At 33.9% G+C, this 16,749-nt stretch overlaps 1 long non-coding RNA gene across 1 annotated transcript in view; it reads right to left on the reverse strand.

Annotated features, from left to right (window-relative positions):
• LOC308343151 overlaps window positions 1–16,749 on the reverse strand; it is a 387,811-nt gene that overhangs the window by 145,292 nt on the left and 225,770 nt on the right. Inside the window, exon 4 of the long non-coding RNA XR_013966856.1 lies at window positions 15,699–15,823. This is a non-coding gene — a long non-coding RNA (uncharacterized lncRNA). The remainder of the gene's footprint in view (window positions 1–15,698; window positions 15,824–16,749) is intronic.

Raw genomic sequence — 16,749 nt, forward strand, 5'->3', positions numbered from 1 at the left:
AAAATATTATTTTTTTATTTAGAATTTCTGATGCTACAGAGAATAAGTATATTTTAAATGCATTTGATGTAAAAATACAACACACTCAGTTTTATAAGTTTTTAAGCAGTCACATACACACTCTAAATTTACTAATGTATCATCCAGATTAGTGTTTTGATAAGAGGGATGCAAGGTATTTAATAAAAAAATTTCTATTTTTATATTTTCCTTGACCAATATTTTTTCCCAAACAAAAATGATAATTTTGAAATATGTTGTAGTTTTACTAATAATACTGCTCAATATATGTGAATTGCTTAGCACAACACTTGACACAAAATAACATTTTATATGCATACTAACTGTTGAACTTATCAGTCACCCTTTAATTATTTTATTATATTATATATACAAAGTATTTTGCTTGTGTAGATTTATATTCCTGGAGGGCAGGGGCCCTTCGCCTCTTTTTCATTGGTGTATCATCACTGTCTAGCAAAAGGGCATACAGAGGACTCTTGATTATGTAAAGAAAAAATGATAAGAAAACAATGAATAAGCAAGATATATTGCTGATAAATTCTCAGCAAAGAGAGAGAAATGATTTATTGCTTGCTTCTGATTCAACATGTAAACACCCAAGGCAAAAATATCCTCATTATAAAATTAGAATAATACCTAAAGTCCTCCTTTGGCAGAAGGTAGGTCAGAATAAATAGAGACTTGTATAATATCTCCATAGTAAATTCACTTTTTAAAACTCTATGATTTAATAGTTATCATAGTATCTAAATAATTTAATACATTTAGCAAAGCATTTTATAAAGTGCTGTATTCATAGTTAAAATAGAGGAGCAAAAGAAGACTTTGATGTTAACAAATTCAATTTTCAAATCTTTTAATTTAATCTAATTTAATTTTTCTATATGGGATGCTTGCTGGCAGAAGCTGGGACACGGTCAGGGTGGTTGGGAACATGGAGGTTTTCTAAGAATAAAAAGAGGAGGGAAAGGGTTAAATAGGATGCACTTAGAGCCTGCAAGGTGCACTCTGTGGTTCTCACTGTGTGTGGGAAAAATAAGTGCAGGTCCTGATGGAGGGCAGGGAGAGGATGAGCTGGGATACATTAAGCATCAGGGAGGCTCAGAGAATGGTGAAGTCAGACTGGAGGCAATGCTACTATGACCACTCTTCCCAGAGGAAGCCTCATCTCTCAGGATCTGGGGAATTCTATAGGTTAGTAGTGACGTTCCACAATGAGAAACACCTGGATGCCCGGCTGCCAGACCCCTTGTGCCACACACATTTGTAAGAAGTCTGGCTCATGCCATCTATCAAGTGAACCTCAATGTTCATCACACCTAGCCCCCCACCACACCCCTAGAGTCACAGTGCAGGGAAACCTCCGTCTAGGGCATACGTGTGGTAGGCGCCCTTCCTGCAGGCAGAAAGAGTTACTAGGGTTTTATATGTGGTATGTGAGTTCTCCATGAAACACTACCATTTCCCTTTCCATCTTAAAATGTTCAACATAGGGGCGCCTGGGTGGCTCAGTGGGTTAAAGTCTCTGCCTGCGGCTCAGGTCATGGTCCCAGGGTCCTGGGATCGAGCCCTGCATTGGGCTTTCTGCTCAGCGGGGAGCCTGCTTCCTCCTCTCTCTCTGCCTGCCTCTCTGCCTACTTGTGATCTCTGTCTGTCAAATAAATAAAAATAAAATCCTTAAAAAAATGTTCAACATAATCTAAAAGAATTGTTAAAATACCATCTAGTCTTCTGTAATAAATATATAATGAATCAACAAGTTCTTGATTATACTTAATGAACATTTTCATTATTTGTCATGAATATCATTATATTTCCTTAGGATAAATGGGGACTAGAAGTACCTGACATTGCTTTGCTCGAGTATTTGGGAGACTATAAGCCTTTTCTATCCACATTATGTTGTTTATCATCACAAAACCTCCTGAGTGTTTAAAGCATATGTCTACCTGTTGGTCATGCTTTCCTCATGATATATACTTTTTGGTTTTATTGTCCTATTTTGGCCGTCCACTTGCTCTAGAATGTAATGCAGCTGAATTAGAACTCTGTTTCTTGTCTCTTCTAGGGTCTAGTCTAACACAAAACGGAACATTAAGTCAAAAGAAAAATCTAGTACAAGTCTAGATTTATGACAGCCAAAGTTTCCTATGGTGCAGATTTCCAAGAAAAAAGTGCAGGCAACTCAAGCATGCTAAAATGTCCAAAGCTATCTGTTGGCCAGAACAGAAGTATACAGATTTTTTAAAAAAGTCTTTATGAAGATGGACTTTTATCTTCAGTACATATTTCTTAAGGAAAAAGTTTCTTTCTCAGAGAATTCAGGGCTTGATGTAGAAAGACACCTTCTATACCACCCGCAGCAAAACTGCTGCTGCTTCTCTCCCTGAGAATGCATTCACTTATTCACCAGGGCCAGGGAATTAAGTTTAAAGGCCTGAATTTTAAAAAAATCTAATTTATTGCTACCACTTCCAAGAAAGAATGTGAAATCAGCGGCAAAGTCCCAAACTTTGAAGGACGATTATGAGTAAATAACTTAGAGTTCAGAGATAAATAAGGCACGGTTCTTTCCTTCCAGAATGTACATTCTGGTGGAGAAGACAAACACTTCCATAACCATTTGGGGCCAAATGCAGCAAACTCTAGTGACATGATACAAGCAATGGACTAGGGAAATACTTGGAAGACAGAGTTTAATTTGAATGGAGGAATAGGAAACTTGAAGAGATGGAGATTGAGATGGACCTTAATGAATGGACTCAAGAGGACTTTCTTTGATATGACCATAGAGAAGAAATTCAAGGCATAGGAAATGGGTAACACGGAAAAAAAAAAAAATATATATATATATATATATACACATATATATATAGGAAAGGTCTTCTTTAATTTAAATTTTCAAGAGTCAGAATTTTTTAGCTGGAAATGGAGTTCATTTATTTTATGAGTCTTCAAATCACATTTCTTCTTACCCTTAATATAGAAATGTTTCTAGGAAGTGAAGATAAAGGGAAAATATTTTGTTGCAAAAATTAAATTTCAGTGCCAGCAGTCATTTCTAATTGCTCAATTTTACCGAAAAAGAAATAGCTTCTAGGAAGACACATATGATATCCATTTTGTCAGAAATCGTTTTGCCTAGAAAATGAGATTCGGGAGTCCTGACTTGTATTCCAATAAACTTTGGCTTAGCTTATTACTACCACGTATCTTTTTATCTATAAGGATTGAGCCAATCTTTGAAAATTAAAAATACAGCAGATAGGTTATGATAGTAGCAGACTTTCATTTTTTTATCCAATAAGTTGTTTTAAGATCTGATTAATGAGTCTCTACAGTATGGTAGGCATGATTTCTATGCATAAGAAGTACAGGAGGAAACAGAGAAAAGTCCTATTTGCATGAAGTGCAGATTCTATCAGAAGAATTTTTAACAACTTACTAATGTTTACATTATCAACATTATTATCAACACAGAAAGTACAAATGTGTAAGGTTTGTAATTAAGAGAAAATAAAGGAAAGTAATTTAAAACACATGTTCTAGTACTAAACCATCAGTGTTTAAATCTAGTATCTACTCCTTATTGTCCGAATGATCACATGTAAATTGCTTAACCTCTCTGTGTCTCAGTTTCCTCATTTGTAAAACTGGGTAACTATGCTACTGAGTTTATAGTGTTGTTTTGAAGGATTAAATGAGATAGTACATGTAAAATTGAAATGTTCCTAGGATTCATTATTATTTTCTTTGTCTTTTTTAAAAGTTCATTTTTGTCATTATACTAGCTCATGCCTTTTCTAGTCTTTTATTTTTCATTTATTTAATTAAAGTAAAATAGACACAAAAAACTACAGCTATTTAAAGTGTACAAATATGATAAATTTTGCAGTAAGTATACATCAATGGAAAATTTCACTATTAAACAATGAACACGCCTAAGTCTATTACCCCTAAAAGTCTCCTCATGTACTTTGTAATTCTTCCCTATTTTTCCTCCTATCCCTTACCTGTTCCTAGGCAACCACTAGAGATTATATTTGCATTTTCTAGAATTTTATGTAAATGGCACCATACAGATGTTCTCCTTTTGTCTGACTTCTTCCACTCATCATAATTATGTCTAGGTTCATTTATGTTGTTGTATGTAGCTATCTGTTTCTTTATATTGCTAGATGTATTTTATTATACCAATTATGCCATAATTTGTTTATCTATTCCCCTGTTGGAACATAATTCTGTTGTTCTAGTTTTTGGCTAATGCAAACAAAGTTGCAATAAAACTTCATATAGGAGTCTTTTTAAGTATGTAATGATATTGTACAACTTTTCATGTGCTTACTTTACCATCCTCAGTCTTTTTTTATGAAGTGTTTGATCTAAACTTTGGGTCACTTTATATTGAGCTTTATCTTATCATTCAGATTTAGGAATTCTTTATATATTTGGGTAAATGTCATTTATGGTTTGCAAATAGTTTTCCCAGTTTGTGGCTTCTCTTCATTTTCTTGGGAATGCTTTCAAAGAGCAGGTATTTTAAATTTTGATCCAGTCCAACTTATTAATATTTTCCTTTATGGAAAATGATTTTTATGTCAGATCTAAAATCCAGAGACATAAATAATTTTTCTATACTTTTCCTGATTTTATGAGTTTTAGGTTGTACATTTAGATCTGCAGTGCATATTGAGTTAAATCGTTCTTTAGATATAGATCCAATTTCACTTTTCTCTGCATGCAAATACCCTCTTTTTAAATTACCATTTGTTCAAAAGGCTGTTCTTCACTGAATTCTTCTGCACAGTCATTAAAAATCAGTTATCCTTGGGTCACCTGGGTGGCTCAGTCAGTTGGTTAAGTGTTTGACTCTTGATCTTGGCTCAGGTCATGATCTCAGGGTTACAAGATTGAGCTCTGCCATCGGTCTCTGCACTGGGTGTGGAACCTGAAAGACTCTCTTTCTCCCTCTCCCTCTGCCACTTGCACCCTCCTCTCTCTCAAGAAAAAAAAAGTTAAGAAAAAAAATAAATAAAGGGATGAAGTTGCCCTCTTTTCAGCACTGCTCACGCTGTGTGTGTGTGTGTCTCTCTCTCTCTCCAAAAAAAAAAAAAAAAAAAAAAAAAATCCTTTATCCTTTTCTGTTTGGGTATGTTTCTAGACTACCTATTCTGTTCCCTTAGACCAATACAACACTGTTTCGAAAGTACAGCTTTATAAAATCATTAGCCTTCCATCTTCATATTTTTTTCAAAACTGTTTTGAGCATACTAGGCTCTTTGCATTTCCATACAGAATTTAGACTCAGTTTGACAATTTTTACAAAAAAAACACCAAAAATCCTCCCAGGATTTTTATTTGATTAGATAGAATCTATAGATCAATATGGAGAATATTTACAGCTTAATATCAAATGATCTGACACATGACCAAAATGTATCACTCCATTAACTTAGAAGGTCTTTATTTTTTTCTTAAAAATGATTTTAGTGTTCATGTATCAGTTTTCCACATATTTCACAAAATTTATCCTTAAGGATTTTATATTTTGTGATGCTACACTATATGGTGTATTTTTATTTCAAGTTTTGGTTATGTTGCTAGTACATAGAAATATAATCGATATTTTTGTCTACTGATCTGATACTAGGCAGACTTACTAAACTGACTTACTTATTCAGGTAGGTTTTCTTTGTGAGTTTTATAAAATTTTCTACATAGATGATCATGTCTTCTAGGAATAGTTTTATTACTTTTTCTTTAATCTGAATAAATTTCATTGCCTTTTTTGGCTTATTTCACTGCCTAAAATCTCAAGATAACATTGCATAGAAGTAAATATTTTAGGAGGAAAACACTCAGTGTTTCATTATCCACCATGCTGTTAATACTAGGTTTTTCATAGATGTCCATTATAAAATTGCGGAAATTCTGTTCTATTTCATTGTTCATTTTGTCAAATGATATTTTTATACATCTATTGCCATGTTTATATGTTTTCTATTTTCCTTTTTAGTGTTAATATGGTAGTTTATGTAGTTGATTTTTGTATTTTAAACCAATCTTGAATTCCTGAGATAAACCCTGGTGATAAGCTGTTGGGTTCAATTTTAATTTTTTTTTTTCTTTTAAGTAGGCTCCACGACCAAAGTACAACCCAGTGTGGAGCGTAATGAGGCACTTGAACTCACAACCCTGAGATTAAGGTCTGACCTGAGATCAAGAATTGGATGCTTAATGGACTGAACTACCCAGGCATCCTTCAATTTAACAAAATTTTCAAGATTTTTTTTTTTTTTTTTAAAGATTTTATTTATTTATTCGACAGACAGAGATCGCAAGTAGGCAGAGAGGCAGGCAGAGAGAGGAGGAAGCAGGCTCCCTGCGGAGCAGAGAGCCTGATGCGGGGCTCGATCCCAGGACCCTGGGATCACGACCTGAGCCGAAAGCAGAGGCTTTAACCCACTGAGCCACCCAGGCGCCCAATTTTCAAGATTTTTGTATCTACATTCTGCAGCTTTCTTTTCTTGTAATGTCTTTGTCTGACTGGAATGTATTCTCTCCTCATCAATTATCTGGAAGAGTGGTGTAGTATTGATATTAATTTTTTCTTAATTATTTCATAGAATTCATTAACGAAGTCATTGAAGCCTGAGGTTTTTTTTCTGTTTACCTTTTTAATCTTCTGTGTCAAGTAATGTGCTCATTTCACCTACGCTGTCAAGTTACTTCCATGAATTTGTTAATAATATTTTCTGTTTATCCTTTAAAGCCTGCAGAATCTCTAGTGATGTCACCTCTCTCATTTTTGGAATTGGTAATTTCTGCCTTTTCTTATTTTCCCTTTGATCTGACAATCTATAGGTTTATCAATTTTATGATCTCAAAAACTACTTTTTTATTACATTTATCTTTTTTTACTGATTTTACCTAATCTATTACATTATTTATCAGTTCAATATTAAATATGCCTTTTTAAAATCAGCTTCGAATTTAATTTACTCTTTTCTAGTTTCTTAGAGTGGTAGCTGAAGTGATTGATTTGAAAAGTTTTTCTTACCTAACAAAGGCACTATTGCTATATATTTCTTTAGTACTGCTTCAGTGGACTCAAATTAGAATTTTCTTTTCATTTTCATTCTCTTGAAATATTCTGCAATTTAATTTTGCTTCTCGTTTGATCTTTGGGCTACTTAGAAATGTGTTTCATTTCCAAATATTCATGAATTTTACACACATCTTCCTTTTATTGATTCTAATTTAACTCACTTGTGGTCAGAGAATATGTTTGTATGATTTTAAATTAGTGGCACTTGTTTTATGGTCTATCTTGGTAAATAATCCATGCATGTTTAAAGAATGTATTCTGCTGTTTGGCAGATTCTTCTATAAAAGTCAATTTGTTAGAGCTGGTTTTTTGGGTTGCTCAGATATTTTATATCTTATTGATTTTCACTTCATTTGCCCTACAGTTGCTGAGAGATAAATATTTAAATTTCAAAATAAAATTGTAGATTTGTCTATTTCTCCCTGTACTTACACTCATCCTCCCTGCCTTCCCTTTATAAATTGAAAAATTAACAATTTAAATGCTTATTTCTGAGAAGCAGTGCTTCTGACTTCATCAGCAAAACGTTTTCAGTAGTTTTTGTCTGTTCAAAGAGCAAACCACGTTTTGCTTTAAAAATGATCACCTCATGGGGCGCCTGGGTGGCTCAGTGGGTTGAGCCACTGCCTTCGGCTCAGGTCATGATCTCAGGGTCCTGAGATCGAGCCCCGCATCGGGCTCCTTGCTCAGTTGGAAGCCTGCTTCTCTCTCTGCCTCTGCCTGCTTGTGCTCTCTGTCTCTCTCTCTGTCAAATAAATAAATAAAATCTTTAAAAAAAAAAAAAAAAATGATCACCTCAAACAGCAGGGCAAAACTGTATGAAGATAAAAAATCACATCTGCATTTGATTGAGTAGACAATCGACTTCTGTTAAAATGTTTGATCCAGAATTATCTGATCACAAATCTTTCTTAAAATCTCCTGAACTATTTTTATATAAAATATAAAATACTAAAAGTAATTATATAATATAGTATTTCTATTCATATTATATATAAATATATAACTATAATCTATCACTATATAGCCAATCAATTTCTATAAATTATATATGTTTTGGATGACTACATAATATAAAAATATATAATATAGAAATGCAATATTTAATATATAATAAAATCTTATATAATATATAATACATTTATTTATATAATTAATTAAAAATATTTATATAATATATATTACATAGTTAGATATAGATTATAGGTATGGATACATAGTTAGATATATGAGTATGTATGAAATCAATTATTTCCACAAAGAAGATTATTCCAGAGTGCCATCTTTTTTTTTTTTTAAAGACTTTATTTATTTATTTGAGAGAGAGAGACACATAGAGAGGAACACAAGCAAGAGGAGTGGGGGAGAGAGAAGAAGGCTTCCCACTGAGCAGGGGGCCAAATGTGGAGCTAATGTGGGGCTTGATCCCAGGACACTGGGATCATCTCCCGAGCTGAAGGCAGATGTTTAACAAACTGAGCCACCCAGGCATCCTATCCAGTGTGCCATCTAAAGACATGAAGTTTTCTTCAACTGGTAACTCTCATGGGAGAAGTTTTCTTTTGTTATTGTCTTTTTAAAGATGATAATGTCGCTATTTCAAGAGAAACATTCTAGGGGTGCCTGAGTGGCTCAGTCATTGAGCATCTGTCTTCGGCTGAGGTTACGATCCCAGGACTTGGATCGAGCCCCACATCGGGCTCCCTGCTTCCCCGGAAGACTGCTTCTCCCTCTCCCACTCCCCCTGCTTCTCTTCCCTCTCTCACTGTGTCTCTCTTTGTCAAATAATAAATAAAATCTTTAAAAAAGGGAGAGAGAAACATTCTATTATACCATTGAGAGTTGTATTTCCTCAGCATAATGAACAATTTTAATTTGGTCTGTGGATCATTACTTCTTACTTGATAGTGCTAGAATTCTAGTGTTTTGAACTGTGGCTATCATACAGCAGATTTATGCATTTTGCAAAATAACCATCTTGGAGAATTAATCTTCTCTTGTCTTACACAGAGAGAGACTTCATCTTGTACAACCTACTGGTTATCCTATTTTCTTCCTTGAGACATCTGAATAAATATTTCTTCTTTCCCTGGATTTCTAGAATACTTAGAATACTATTAAACTTTAGAATAATGAGTAACCCTCTGCCACTGGTGTACATGAAAGATTTAGTTCTCAGTGCCCACTGAAATTTCTTGTTCTGTTCACACTGGAGTAGATATGGAGAGACAGCTTGTCCTTTCCAAAATACATTTTCTTCTTATTTCCTAACAAGAACCCTAACTATGTTCTAACCCTAATTTGCCCAGCATAAAAAGAAAATCTACATTTTCCACTCTCTCTTCATCCTTTGAACATTTCCTGTTCCTGCACAAAATTCAAACAAGATGTCTGATGATAAAGCAGCCACCCTACACCATAAGGAAATGACCAAGTGCATTGCTGAGACTTTAGATCTGATGTCTTTGGGCCTCTGAAACAATGCCATTAGCAGCCTCATCTTCATTTCTACTTGAAAACTCTGTTACAATTGTCACTGTTATTTTTTGGATCACTATTTAGCTTTTCTTTTTTCTTTTTTTATTTTTAAAGATTTTTTATTTATTTATTTGACAGAGATTACAAGTAGACAGAGAGGCAGGCAGAGAGAGGGAGAAGCAGGCTCCCCGCTGAGCAGAGAGCCCGATGTGGGGCTTGATCCCAGGACCCTGGAATCGTGACCTGAGCCGAAGGCAGAGGCTTTAACCCACTGAGCCACCCAGGCGCCCCTGTTTAGCTTTTCTTTACATGCAACTGCACTTATTAATCCATGGCTGTGGCAGATACTATAAAATTTCCTATTACAATGATTCTGTATGATCTATGATACATTTTATATTGAGTATTTCAGTGATTGTCATTCTTGGTGATCCTAGCTTAAAAATTAGAGAATTCTAGGTTCATATAACTGGAGAGGTTGGGGGGACTATAAGCAATGTGGCTGGATATATCAAGGCTCTGCCTGTGTTGTTTTGAAACACTTGGTGTGAATTGTATGTTCAGGCTGGTATCTGAAAAACTATAGTTATTCTAGGCCATGTATATTCACACTCCAAAGGAAAGGAGAAAAATAATTTCCAAAACTTTTCTCAAAAGAGAGAAGGAAAGGCCCTTTGTAAATCTTCTATAGTACTAATATATATAACCAAGGGATTTCCAAGCACTGACTGTTTTAAGTCTGTCCGTGTCTAAATGAACCTCTAGCAATAGGATAGGATTACTTAATACTGCCTAGCTCAGAGAAGTGGGTTTAAACTTATCTAATGACCAACCTCATCAAACAAAAACAGGTTTTTACATGGTGAGCCATCAGGAACATGTATACATACACAAAACCAGTTTTTCAAATAGCAGAACTCCCACATTTTATTTAATTTTAGTTATTTAAAGGCTAACAACAACACTATAAGTGGATTTTATAACCTACATGTAGGTCACAACTTCTGTTTATAAAATTAAGGCTTAGATCAATTGTGTCTAATCATATGGTGAACATTACTGACTGCATTGTGATATAATAGAGTGGGAAAAGTATTAAATATACAACCATATTGGTCCTTAATACCCTCAAAATACCACAATGTCACAAACACATATATTTTGGTTTACTGATTCTGGGGACCCACAAAAATCTCTCAAAGTACAGGGGGTACCTGGGTGGCTCAGGAGTAAGCCTCCATCTCTTGATTTCAGCTCGGGTCATAATCTCAGGGCCATGAGACCAAGCCCCAAGTCATGCTCCTCACTCAGCATGGAGCCTGCTTGAGATAATCTCTCTCCCTCTGCCTCTGCCCCTCCACCTGCTCTCTCTCACTCTCTCTCAGTCAAATAAATATAATCTTAAAAAAAAAATCCCTCAGAGTTCTTAAATGATGTGATTAGCTTATCTTAAATTTTAGAAATCTAATAAAAAAAATAAGAAGAGTTTGCTAACTACCTTAAAATTTAGATTTATTTCTTTGGAAGCTTATTGATTTTATTATGTATGATAACAGAAAAAAAATCATAGTATGGAAACAATGATGAAAAATTATATGTTTGCCCTTTTAAGTTTGAAATGATTGTATCATGGATAGTCACTTAATACAGGTCAATAAGTTGCAGGCAATGGCTGAGGCAATTTGGAATAGAAATTCATGATAACAGAACTTTTTTATTTTCAGATTTTTTTAACTAAAATAATTTGTTAATAATTCATTTGGTATGTTTATTCTGGTAGCATTTCCCTAAAATCTGGTAAGTAACAAAAAGTTAGATGAGTTGAGCTCATTATTTAAATAAAAATTGATACTTTTAGCATCCCTTCTCTCTCTCTCTCTTTTTTTTTTTTTGCATCTTTTACATACAAGACAGTCTATTCTTCATTTTGTGTAGCCAAAGGAAAAGTTTGGTTACACTGTGGTAACAAAAACTCCATAATCTCAACAAGTACTTTTTTTTTCCTGCTGCATCATTACTATCTCTCTTTCTTTTAGTAGTCAGCTCCCATCTTTCTTACTCTAGGATTAGGCTGGTTATCTGACATATTGCAATTTGCTATTGTAAAAAAGAATGTGGTGAGTTATGCAGTGACTCTTAAGGCTTTATCCAAAGTAATAACTCTCTTCCATTCATGTTTAATACAATGAATCACATGACCCTAATCCAAGGAGTAGTGAAGAGCTACACTACCATTGGAAATACTTCATAACCTGTACCAATGTCCACTTCTTGCCTTTAAAAAAATTTTTTGGGGGGCACCTGGGTGGCTCAGTGGGTTAAGCCACTGCTTTAACTCAGGTCGTGATCTCAGGGTCCTGGAATCAAGGCCCACATTGGGCTCTCTGTTCAGTGGGGAGCCTGCGTCTGCCTCTCTCTCTGCCTGCCTCTCTGCCTACTTGTGATCTCTTTCTCTGTGTCAAATGAATAAATAAAATCTTTAAAAATTTTTTTTTCAAAAATTTTTAGTCAAAATGGATATACGTGCTGCAAAATTAGACAGATGTGATCCTTTTAGTAATAGGCTCATGGAGCAATTGGAATAATAGCTAAACTGTTCTCAGTAGGAGTATTGCAGAAGGCTCCATGCATATGACATATAAACTAGTTCTACAAGGACAAGTAGTAGTTGCAGAGGCACCTGAGCAATCTTTGCTAAGGAAAGCACATGATCATTGCAGCATGAAGGACAGACTAGATTAGAGTGAGAATGGAAGAATAAACTGTGAGAAGCCAAATGGCAGTAGTTAAGGTGAACGGCAATGAAATAAGAAGGAAGTATAACATGAAAGACTGACTGAGTTTGGTCTATAGTAGATAGAGAAGTAAGCAAGAGACAAAAATTCATTGATAAATTCTGGTTATAGCTTAGGGAAGTGTTTTGGAAATGGAACCCTGGTTTGGTCATACAGTAACTGCTATATTATAAAAAAAAATTATCCATAGTCAAACAGCATTAGAAAATATTTTACCTATGCTGTTTTCCCTTATAATTCATCATAAATATTTGCCTGTTAAGGTCACAGGAATTCTTATAATAAAGAAACATGTTTAACTCAACATTCCCAACTTGATAAGATTTTTTTTTTATAAACAACATCTCTTAACAGCCCTATACACAATGAAAACAGTTTAGAAGTTCTGATTTAGTACTGAATATGAGTTGTGCTTCCTGCTATGTGACTAGAAGTGTTGTGCTTAATACAGTTACACAAATGAAGTATCAGTTTTCAAGGGGGAAAGATGATCACTAAAGATGTGCTGAATATACACCATAGTCTTTATTAATTCATAAGTCACTTTAGGATATTGCAAAGTTTCAGAGTTCTCATCATATGCTATTATTTTAAAAGTAGAAAAATTAGGAAAGATTTTTAATCTTTATTAATCTCAACACATGTCCCAGAAATAGCATGTTATAAAATCAAGCTACTTCTTTGTCATTCGTGTTGACTTGACAGGAAATGAAAAAAAAAATTAGCAGTATGGATTTTGACATTAGTTTTTTGTTTTGTTAAATTTTATTTATTTATTTGTCAGAGAAAGAGAGAGCACAAGCAGGCAGAGAGACAGGCAGAGGCAGAGGGAGAAGTGGACTCCCCGCTGAGCAAGGACCCCCCCAATGTGGGACTCGATCCCAGGACCCCGGGACCACGACCCGAGCCGAGGGCAGCGGCTTAACCAACTGAGCCACCCAGGCGTCCCAACATTAGTTTTCAAATATGTACGTATGTATGTATGTATGTCATCTCTAAACCCAATGTGGGGCTCAAACTCACAATCCCAGGATCAAGAGTGACATATTCCACTGACTGAGCCAGCCAGGTGCCCCTGATTTTGACATTACTTTTAATATCTAAATATCTATATATATATAGATAAATATATATAAAAATAGATAAATATATATAGGCTCTATGATTAAAAAACATGAATAACTGGGATCTTTCTAATTCAATAGTTTTTCTTCTTCCCCCTTCTAATGTTAGTAGTTACTGTTGTTGTTTTTGAGAATGACATATTGAATTTTGTTTCTGTCAAGATTTCAGTTGTCTAAAAAAATGACCACCTTAGTTATCAAAATGAAAATCCCTGACACTTTCTCTGATTCAGTCTTGGATATATTAGGTGATCTAATATAGGTTGAATGATTAATTCATTGCCTCACAAATGAGTATACAGATGTTTAAGTATAAATGAGAATCATTTTATTTTCACAACCATTCTTTGTTATGCCATGAAAGGTAAATCTATATTAATGAAAATATGATCTATTCTTGCTTCATATATGATGATGCATACATATGCATCAAATATATTTGCTCAAAAGGGATTATATGTAACACACAAATTTATTATTTTATTTATGAAGAGTACACTTATCATAAATTTATCAGAAAAATAATAAATTAGTAAATTCAACTACACCTACATTAATTCTCATCACTCAAAACTTTTCTGAACTCTGAACGGCCAGAGTTCATTGGCCCTTTATTCACTTACTGCTTTGTATTTATTAGCTGATATTCATGTTGATTCAAACTCTGTCCAATTGGATTTATAATTCCTTATGGTCATGAACTGAGTCTCTAGGTTTTAATATCCTATTAGATATACTTTCCCAGCACTAATAATTCCCATATTAGCAATGTGGTCAAAAGGAGGATTAGTAAGCATTGGTAGATTGAAATATCCTTCTGCTCATTGTATCCCCTTCTACTCCCTGTACTGGCAGATGCATTCTCCTTCATTCTTTTCTTTCATTTCATAATTTTAATTACCCAGTGAATTTTTTGTGGTACACAAAAGAATGCTGTGATCAAATGTAAAGTACTCTTGGGGGAAAAACATTAAATATAATTGTGATGTAAATGAAGTGATAACTGGTGTTTCTACACATCTGAAAAATTGTTTTAGGAACCAGATGACAGTTTTTTTCTCTTGCATACCTTTTATCATTTAGTACTTCTCTGAAGCCCAGTATCACTTTGTTTGCTTGACTCTGACCCAAAAAAACATAGTTCAAAAGAAGTGAAAAAATTATTTGGAAACAATATGGGTGCATACACTTGCACACACACGCACACAGACACACACACACGTGGTATGTATATACCACATAAGACTATAAATTAAAACATGCTCTCTTGAAAGTAAAATGGTGAGATAAATATAATGCTTTGTACCACAAAGATGCCAGTTTTGAGCATCTAATTAGCCTTCTAATTTGGAACACACTGTAATTGGGTCTCCTCTGTTATGAGAGTCTAAATTGAAAACAAGTGTATATTTCTTACATTTATATTCCTAAATTGTCAAACATAATTGTTTTTTTATTTCTGCAGGTAATTGACTTGTAATTTTTATGTTATTGTTATATATTTCTGCCTAGGAATCTATTTATAATTCATATCCCCTGCAAATTCTTCATATCAAGGACTACAGAATGTTTTATAACATGAACTCACTTATATAGCTTCATGGAAATAGTATTGTCTAAAAAGGAGTCACTTTGTAAACCAACTAATAAAACATTTTAGCACACTTTCTTATGGTCCACAACCCTTTTTATTATAAACTCACTACTATAAAATTATAGAGTATCTGGAAATAAAAACAGAATATGCAATCATTTTAATTTCTTGAGATGTTTACATATGTTTACACTGATATAAATATAATTTAAATTGTTTTACACTTTCAAGTAGAACACCTTGAAAGAACTAACAAGTGTGAGAGAGGATGTTTGCTCCTTGAAGCAAGAAGTTTGCGGATTTACTTATTTACCTAAGATTTATTTATCAAATTGAATATAATTTAAAATTATATTTTTGGTAATATAGAGCAGTTGAGATTTTGTTGGTCATGCTACCAAAAAGCAGATGAAAAAGATAATTTGATACCGGATATTTGACTAATAATGAGTGAATGGGAGCCTGAAACAGGAAGTGTCTAGAAAGGAAATATTGTTTATGGTAGGAAAGACTATGTTATAGAAAAAAAAAAATCTTATTAGGTTAATTCTACAAAGTCATTGTTTTTCACTCACCCAAATATCCAATGCATGTTTGGTTGATTCAGCTCCACAATATCATGAAGGATCCAGGACAATAAAAGGTGTTTTTGCTTTTATGTTAATCCATTATCTGGAAAGATGAGGTGTCTCTGGTCACTCTACCAGGGAAAGAGAGAGAGTCTCATAAATGATTTAGCCTAGAAGTAAAGGTATGTCATGTTGCTTGCACCACTATGACAAGAACAAGTAAGTTACAATGCTCTCTATCTTACTGAAAAAGTTAGATAATTTACTTTTCTTTGTGAGCCCAAAAGGAGATGCAGATGGGGATGAACTCTGATTATATCTACCATACACAAATAGTCATACAATTGATCCCTGAGCAATACAGATTTGAAAACCACAGGTTCACTTATATGAGGATTTTTAAACAATATAGTACTACAAGTTATTTTTCTTTTGATTTTTAATAACTTCTTCTCTAACTTACCTTATTGTGAGAATAGAGTATATATTACATATATCATACAAAATATGTGTTAACTAATTGTTTATGTTATTGGTAAGGCTGCCAGTCAACAAGTAGGATACTAGCAGTTAGGTTTTTGGGGAGTCAAAAAATTATATGCGGATTCTTGACTGTGTAGGGGGGGTTGGTGCCCCTAACTCCATGTGGTTTGAAAGCCACCTCTAGTCTCACAATTCCAGCTGACTAAATATGAGTAAAAACATAACTCCATTCATTAGAATTATCTTTCTTCAGTGTATTTAGTGTGCTGACTAGTATCCCTCTAAAATTCATGTTCACTTGGGACCTAAGAATGTGACTTATTTGGAAGTAGGTTTTTTTGAAGCAAAGGAGGATTCTTTCCTAGAGCCTCCAGAGGGAACATGATGCTGCTGACTTTTTTTTTTTTTTTTTTTTTTTGGATTCTAGCCTCCAAAACTATGAGAAAAATTTTTCTATTGTTTTAAACCATCAAATTTGTGGTAATTTTTTACAGTAACTCTCACACTAATACAGTATATTTCATCAAATTTTCAAAAATTCAATTTTATCTTGGTTTCCCTGAAAGCAGTATTA

Source organism: Martes martes (assembly GCF_963455335.1).
Source record: "Martes martes genome assembly, chromosome: 5".
Lineage (NCBI taxonomy): Eukaryota > Metazoa > Chordata > Mammalia > Carnivora > Mustelidae > Martes > Martes martes.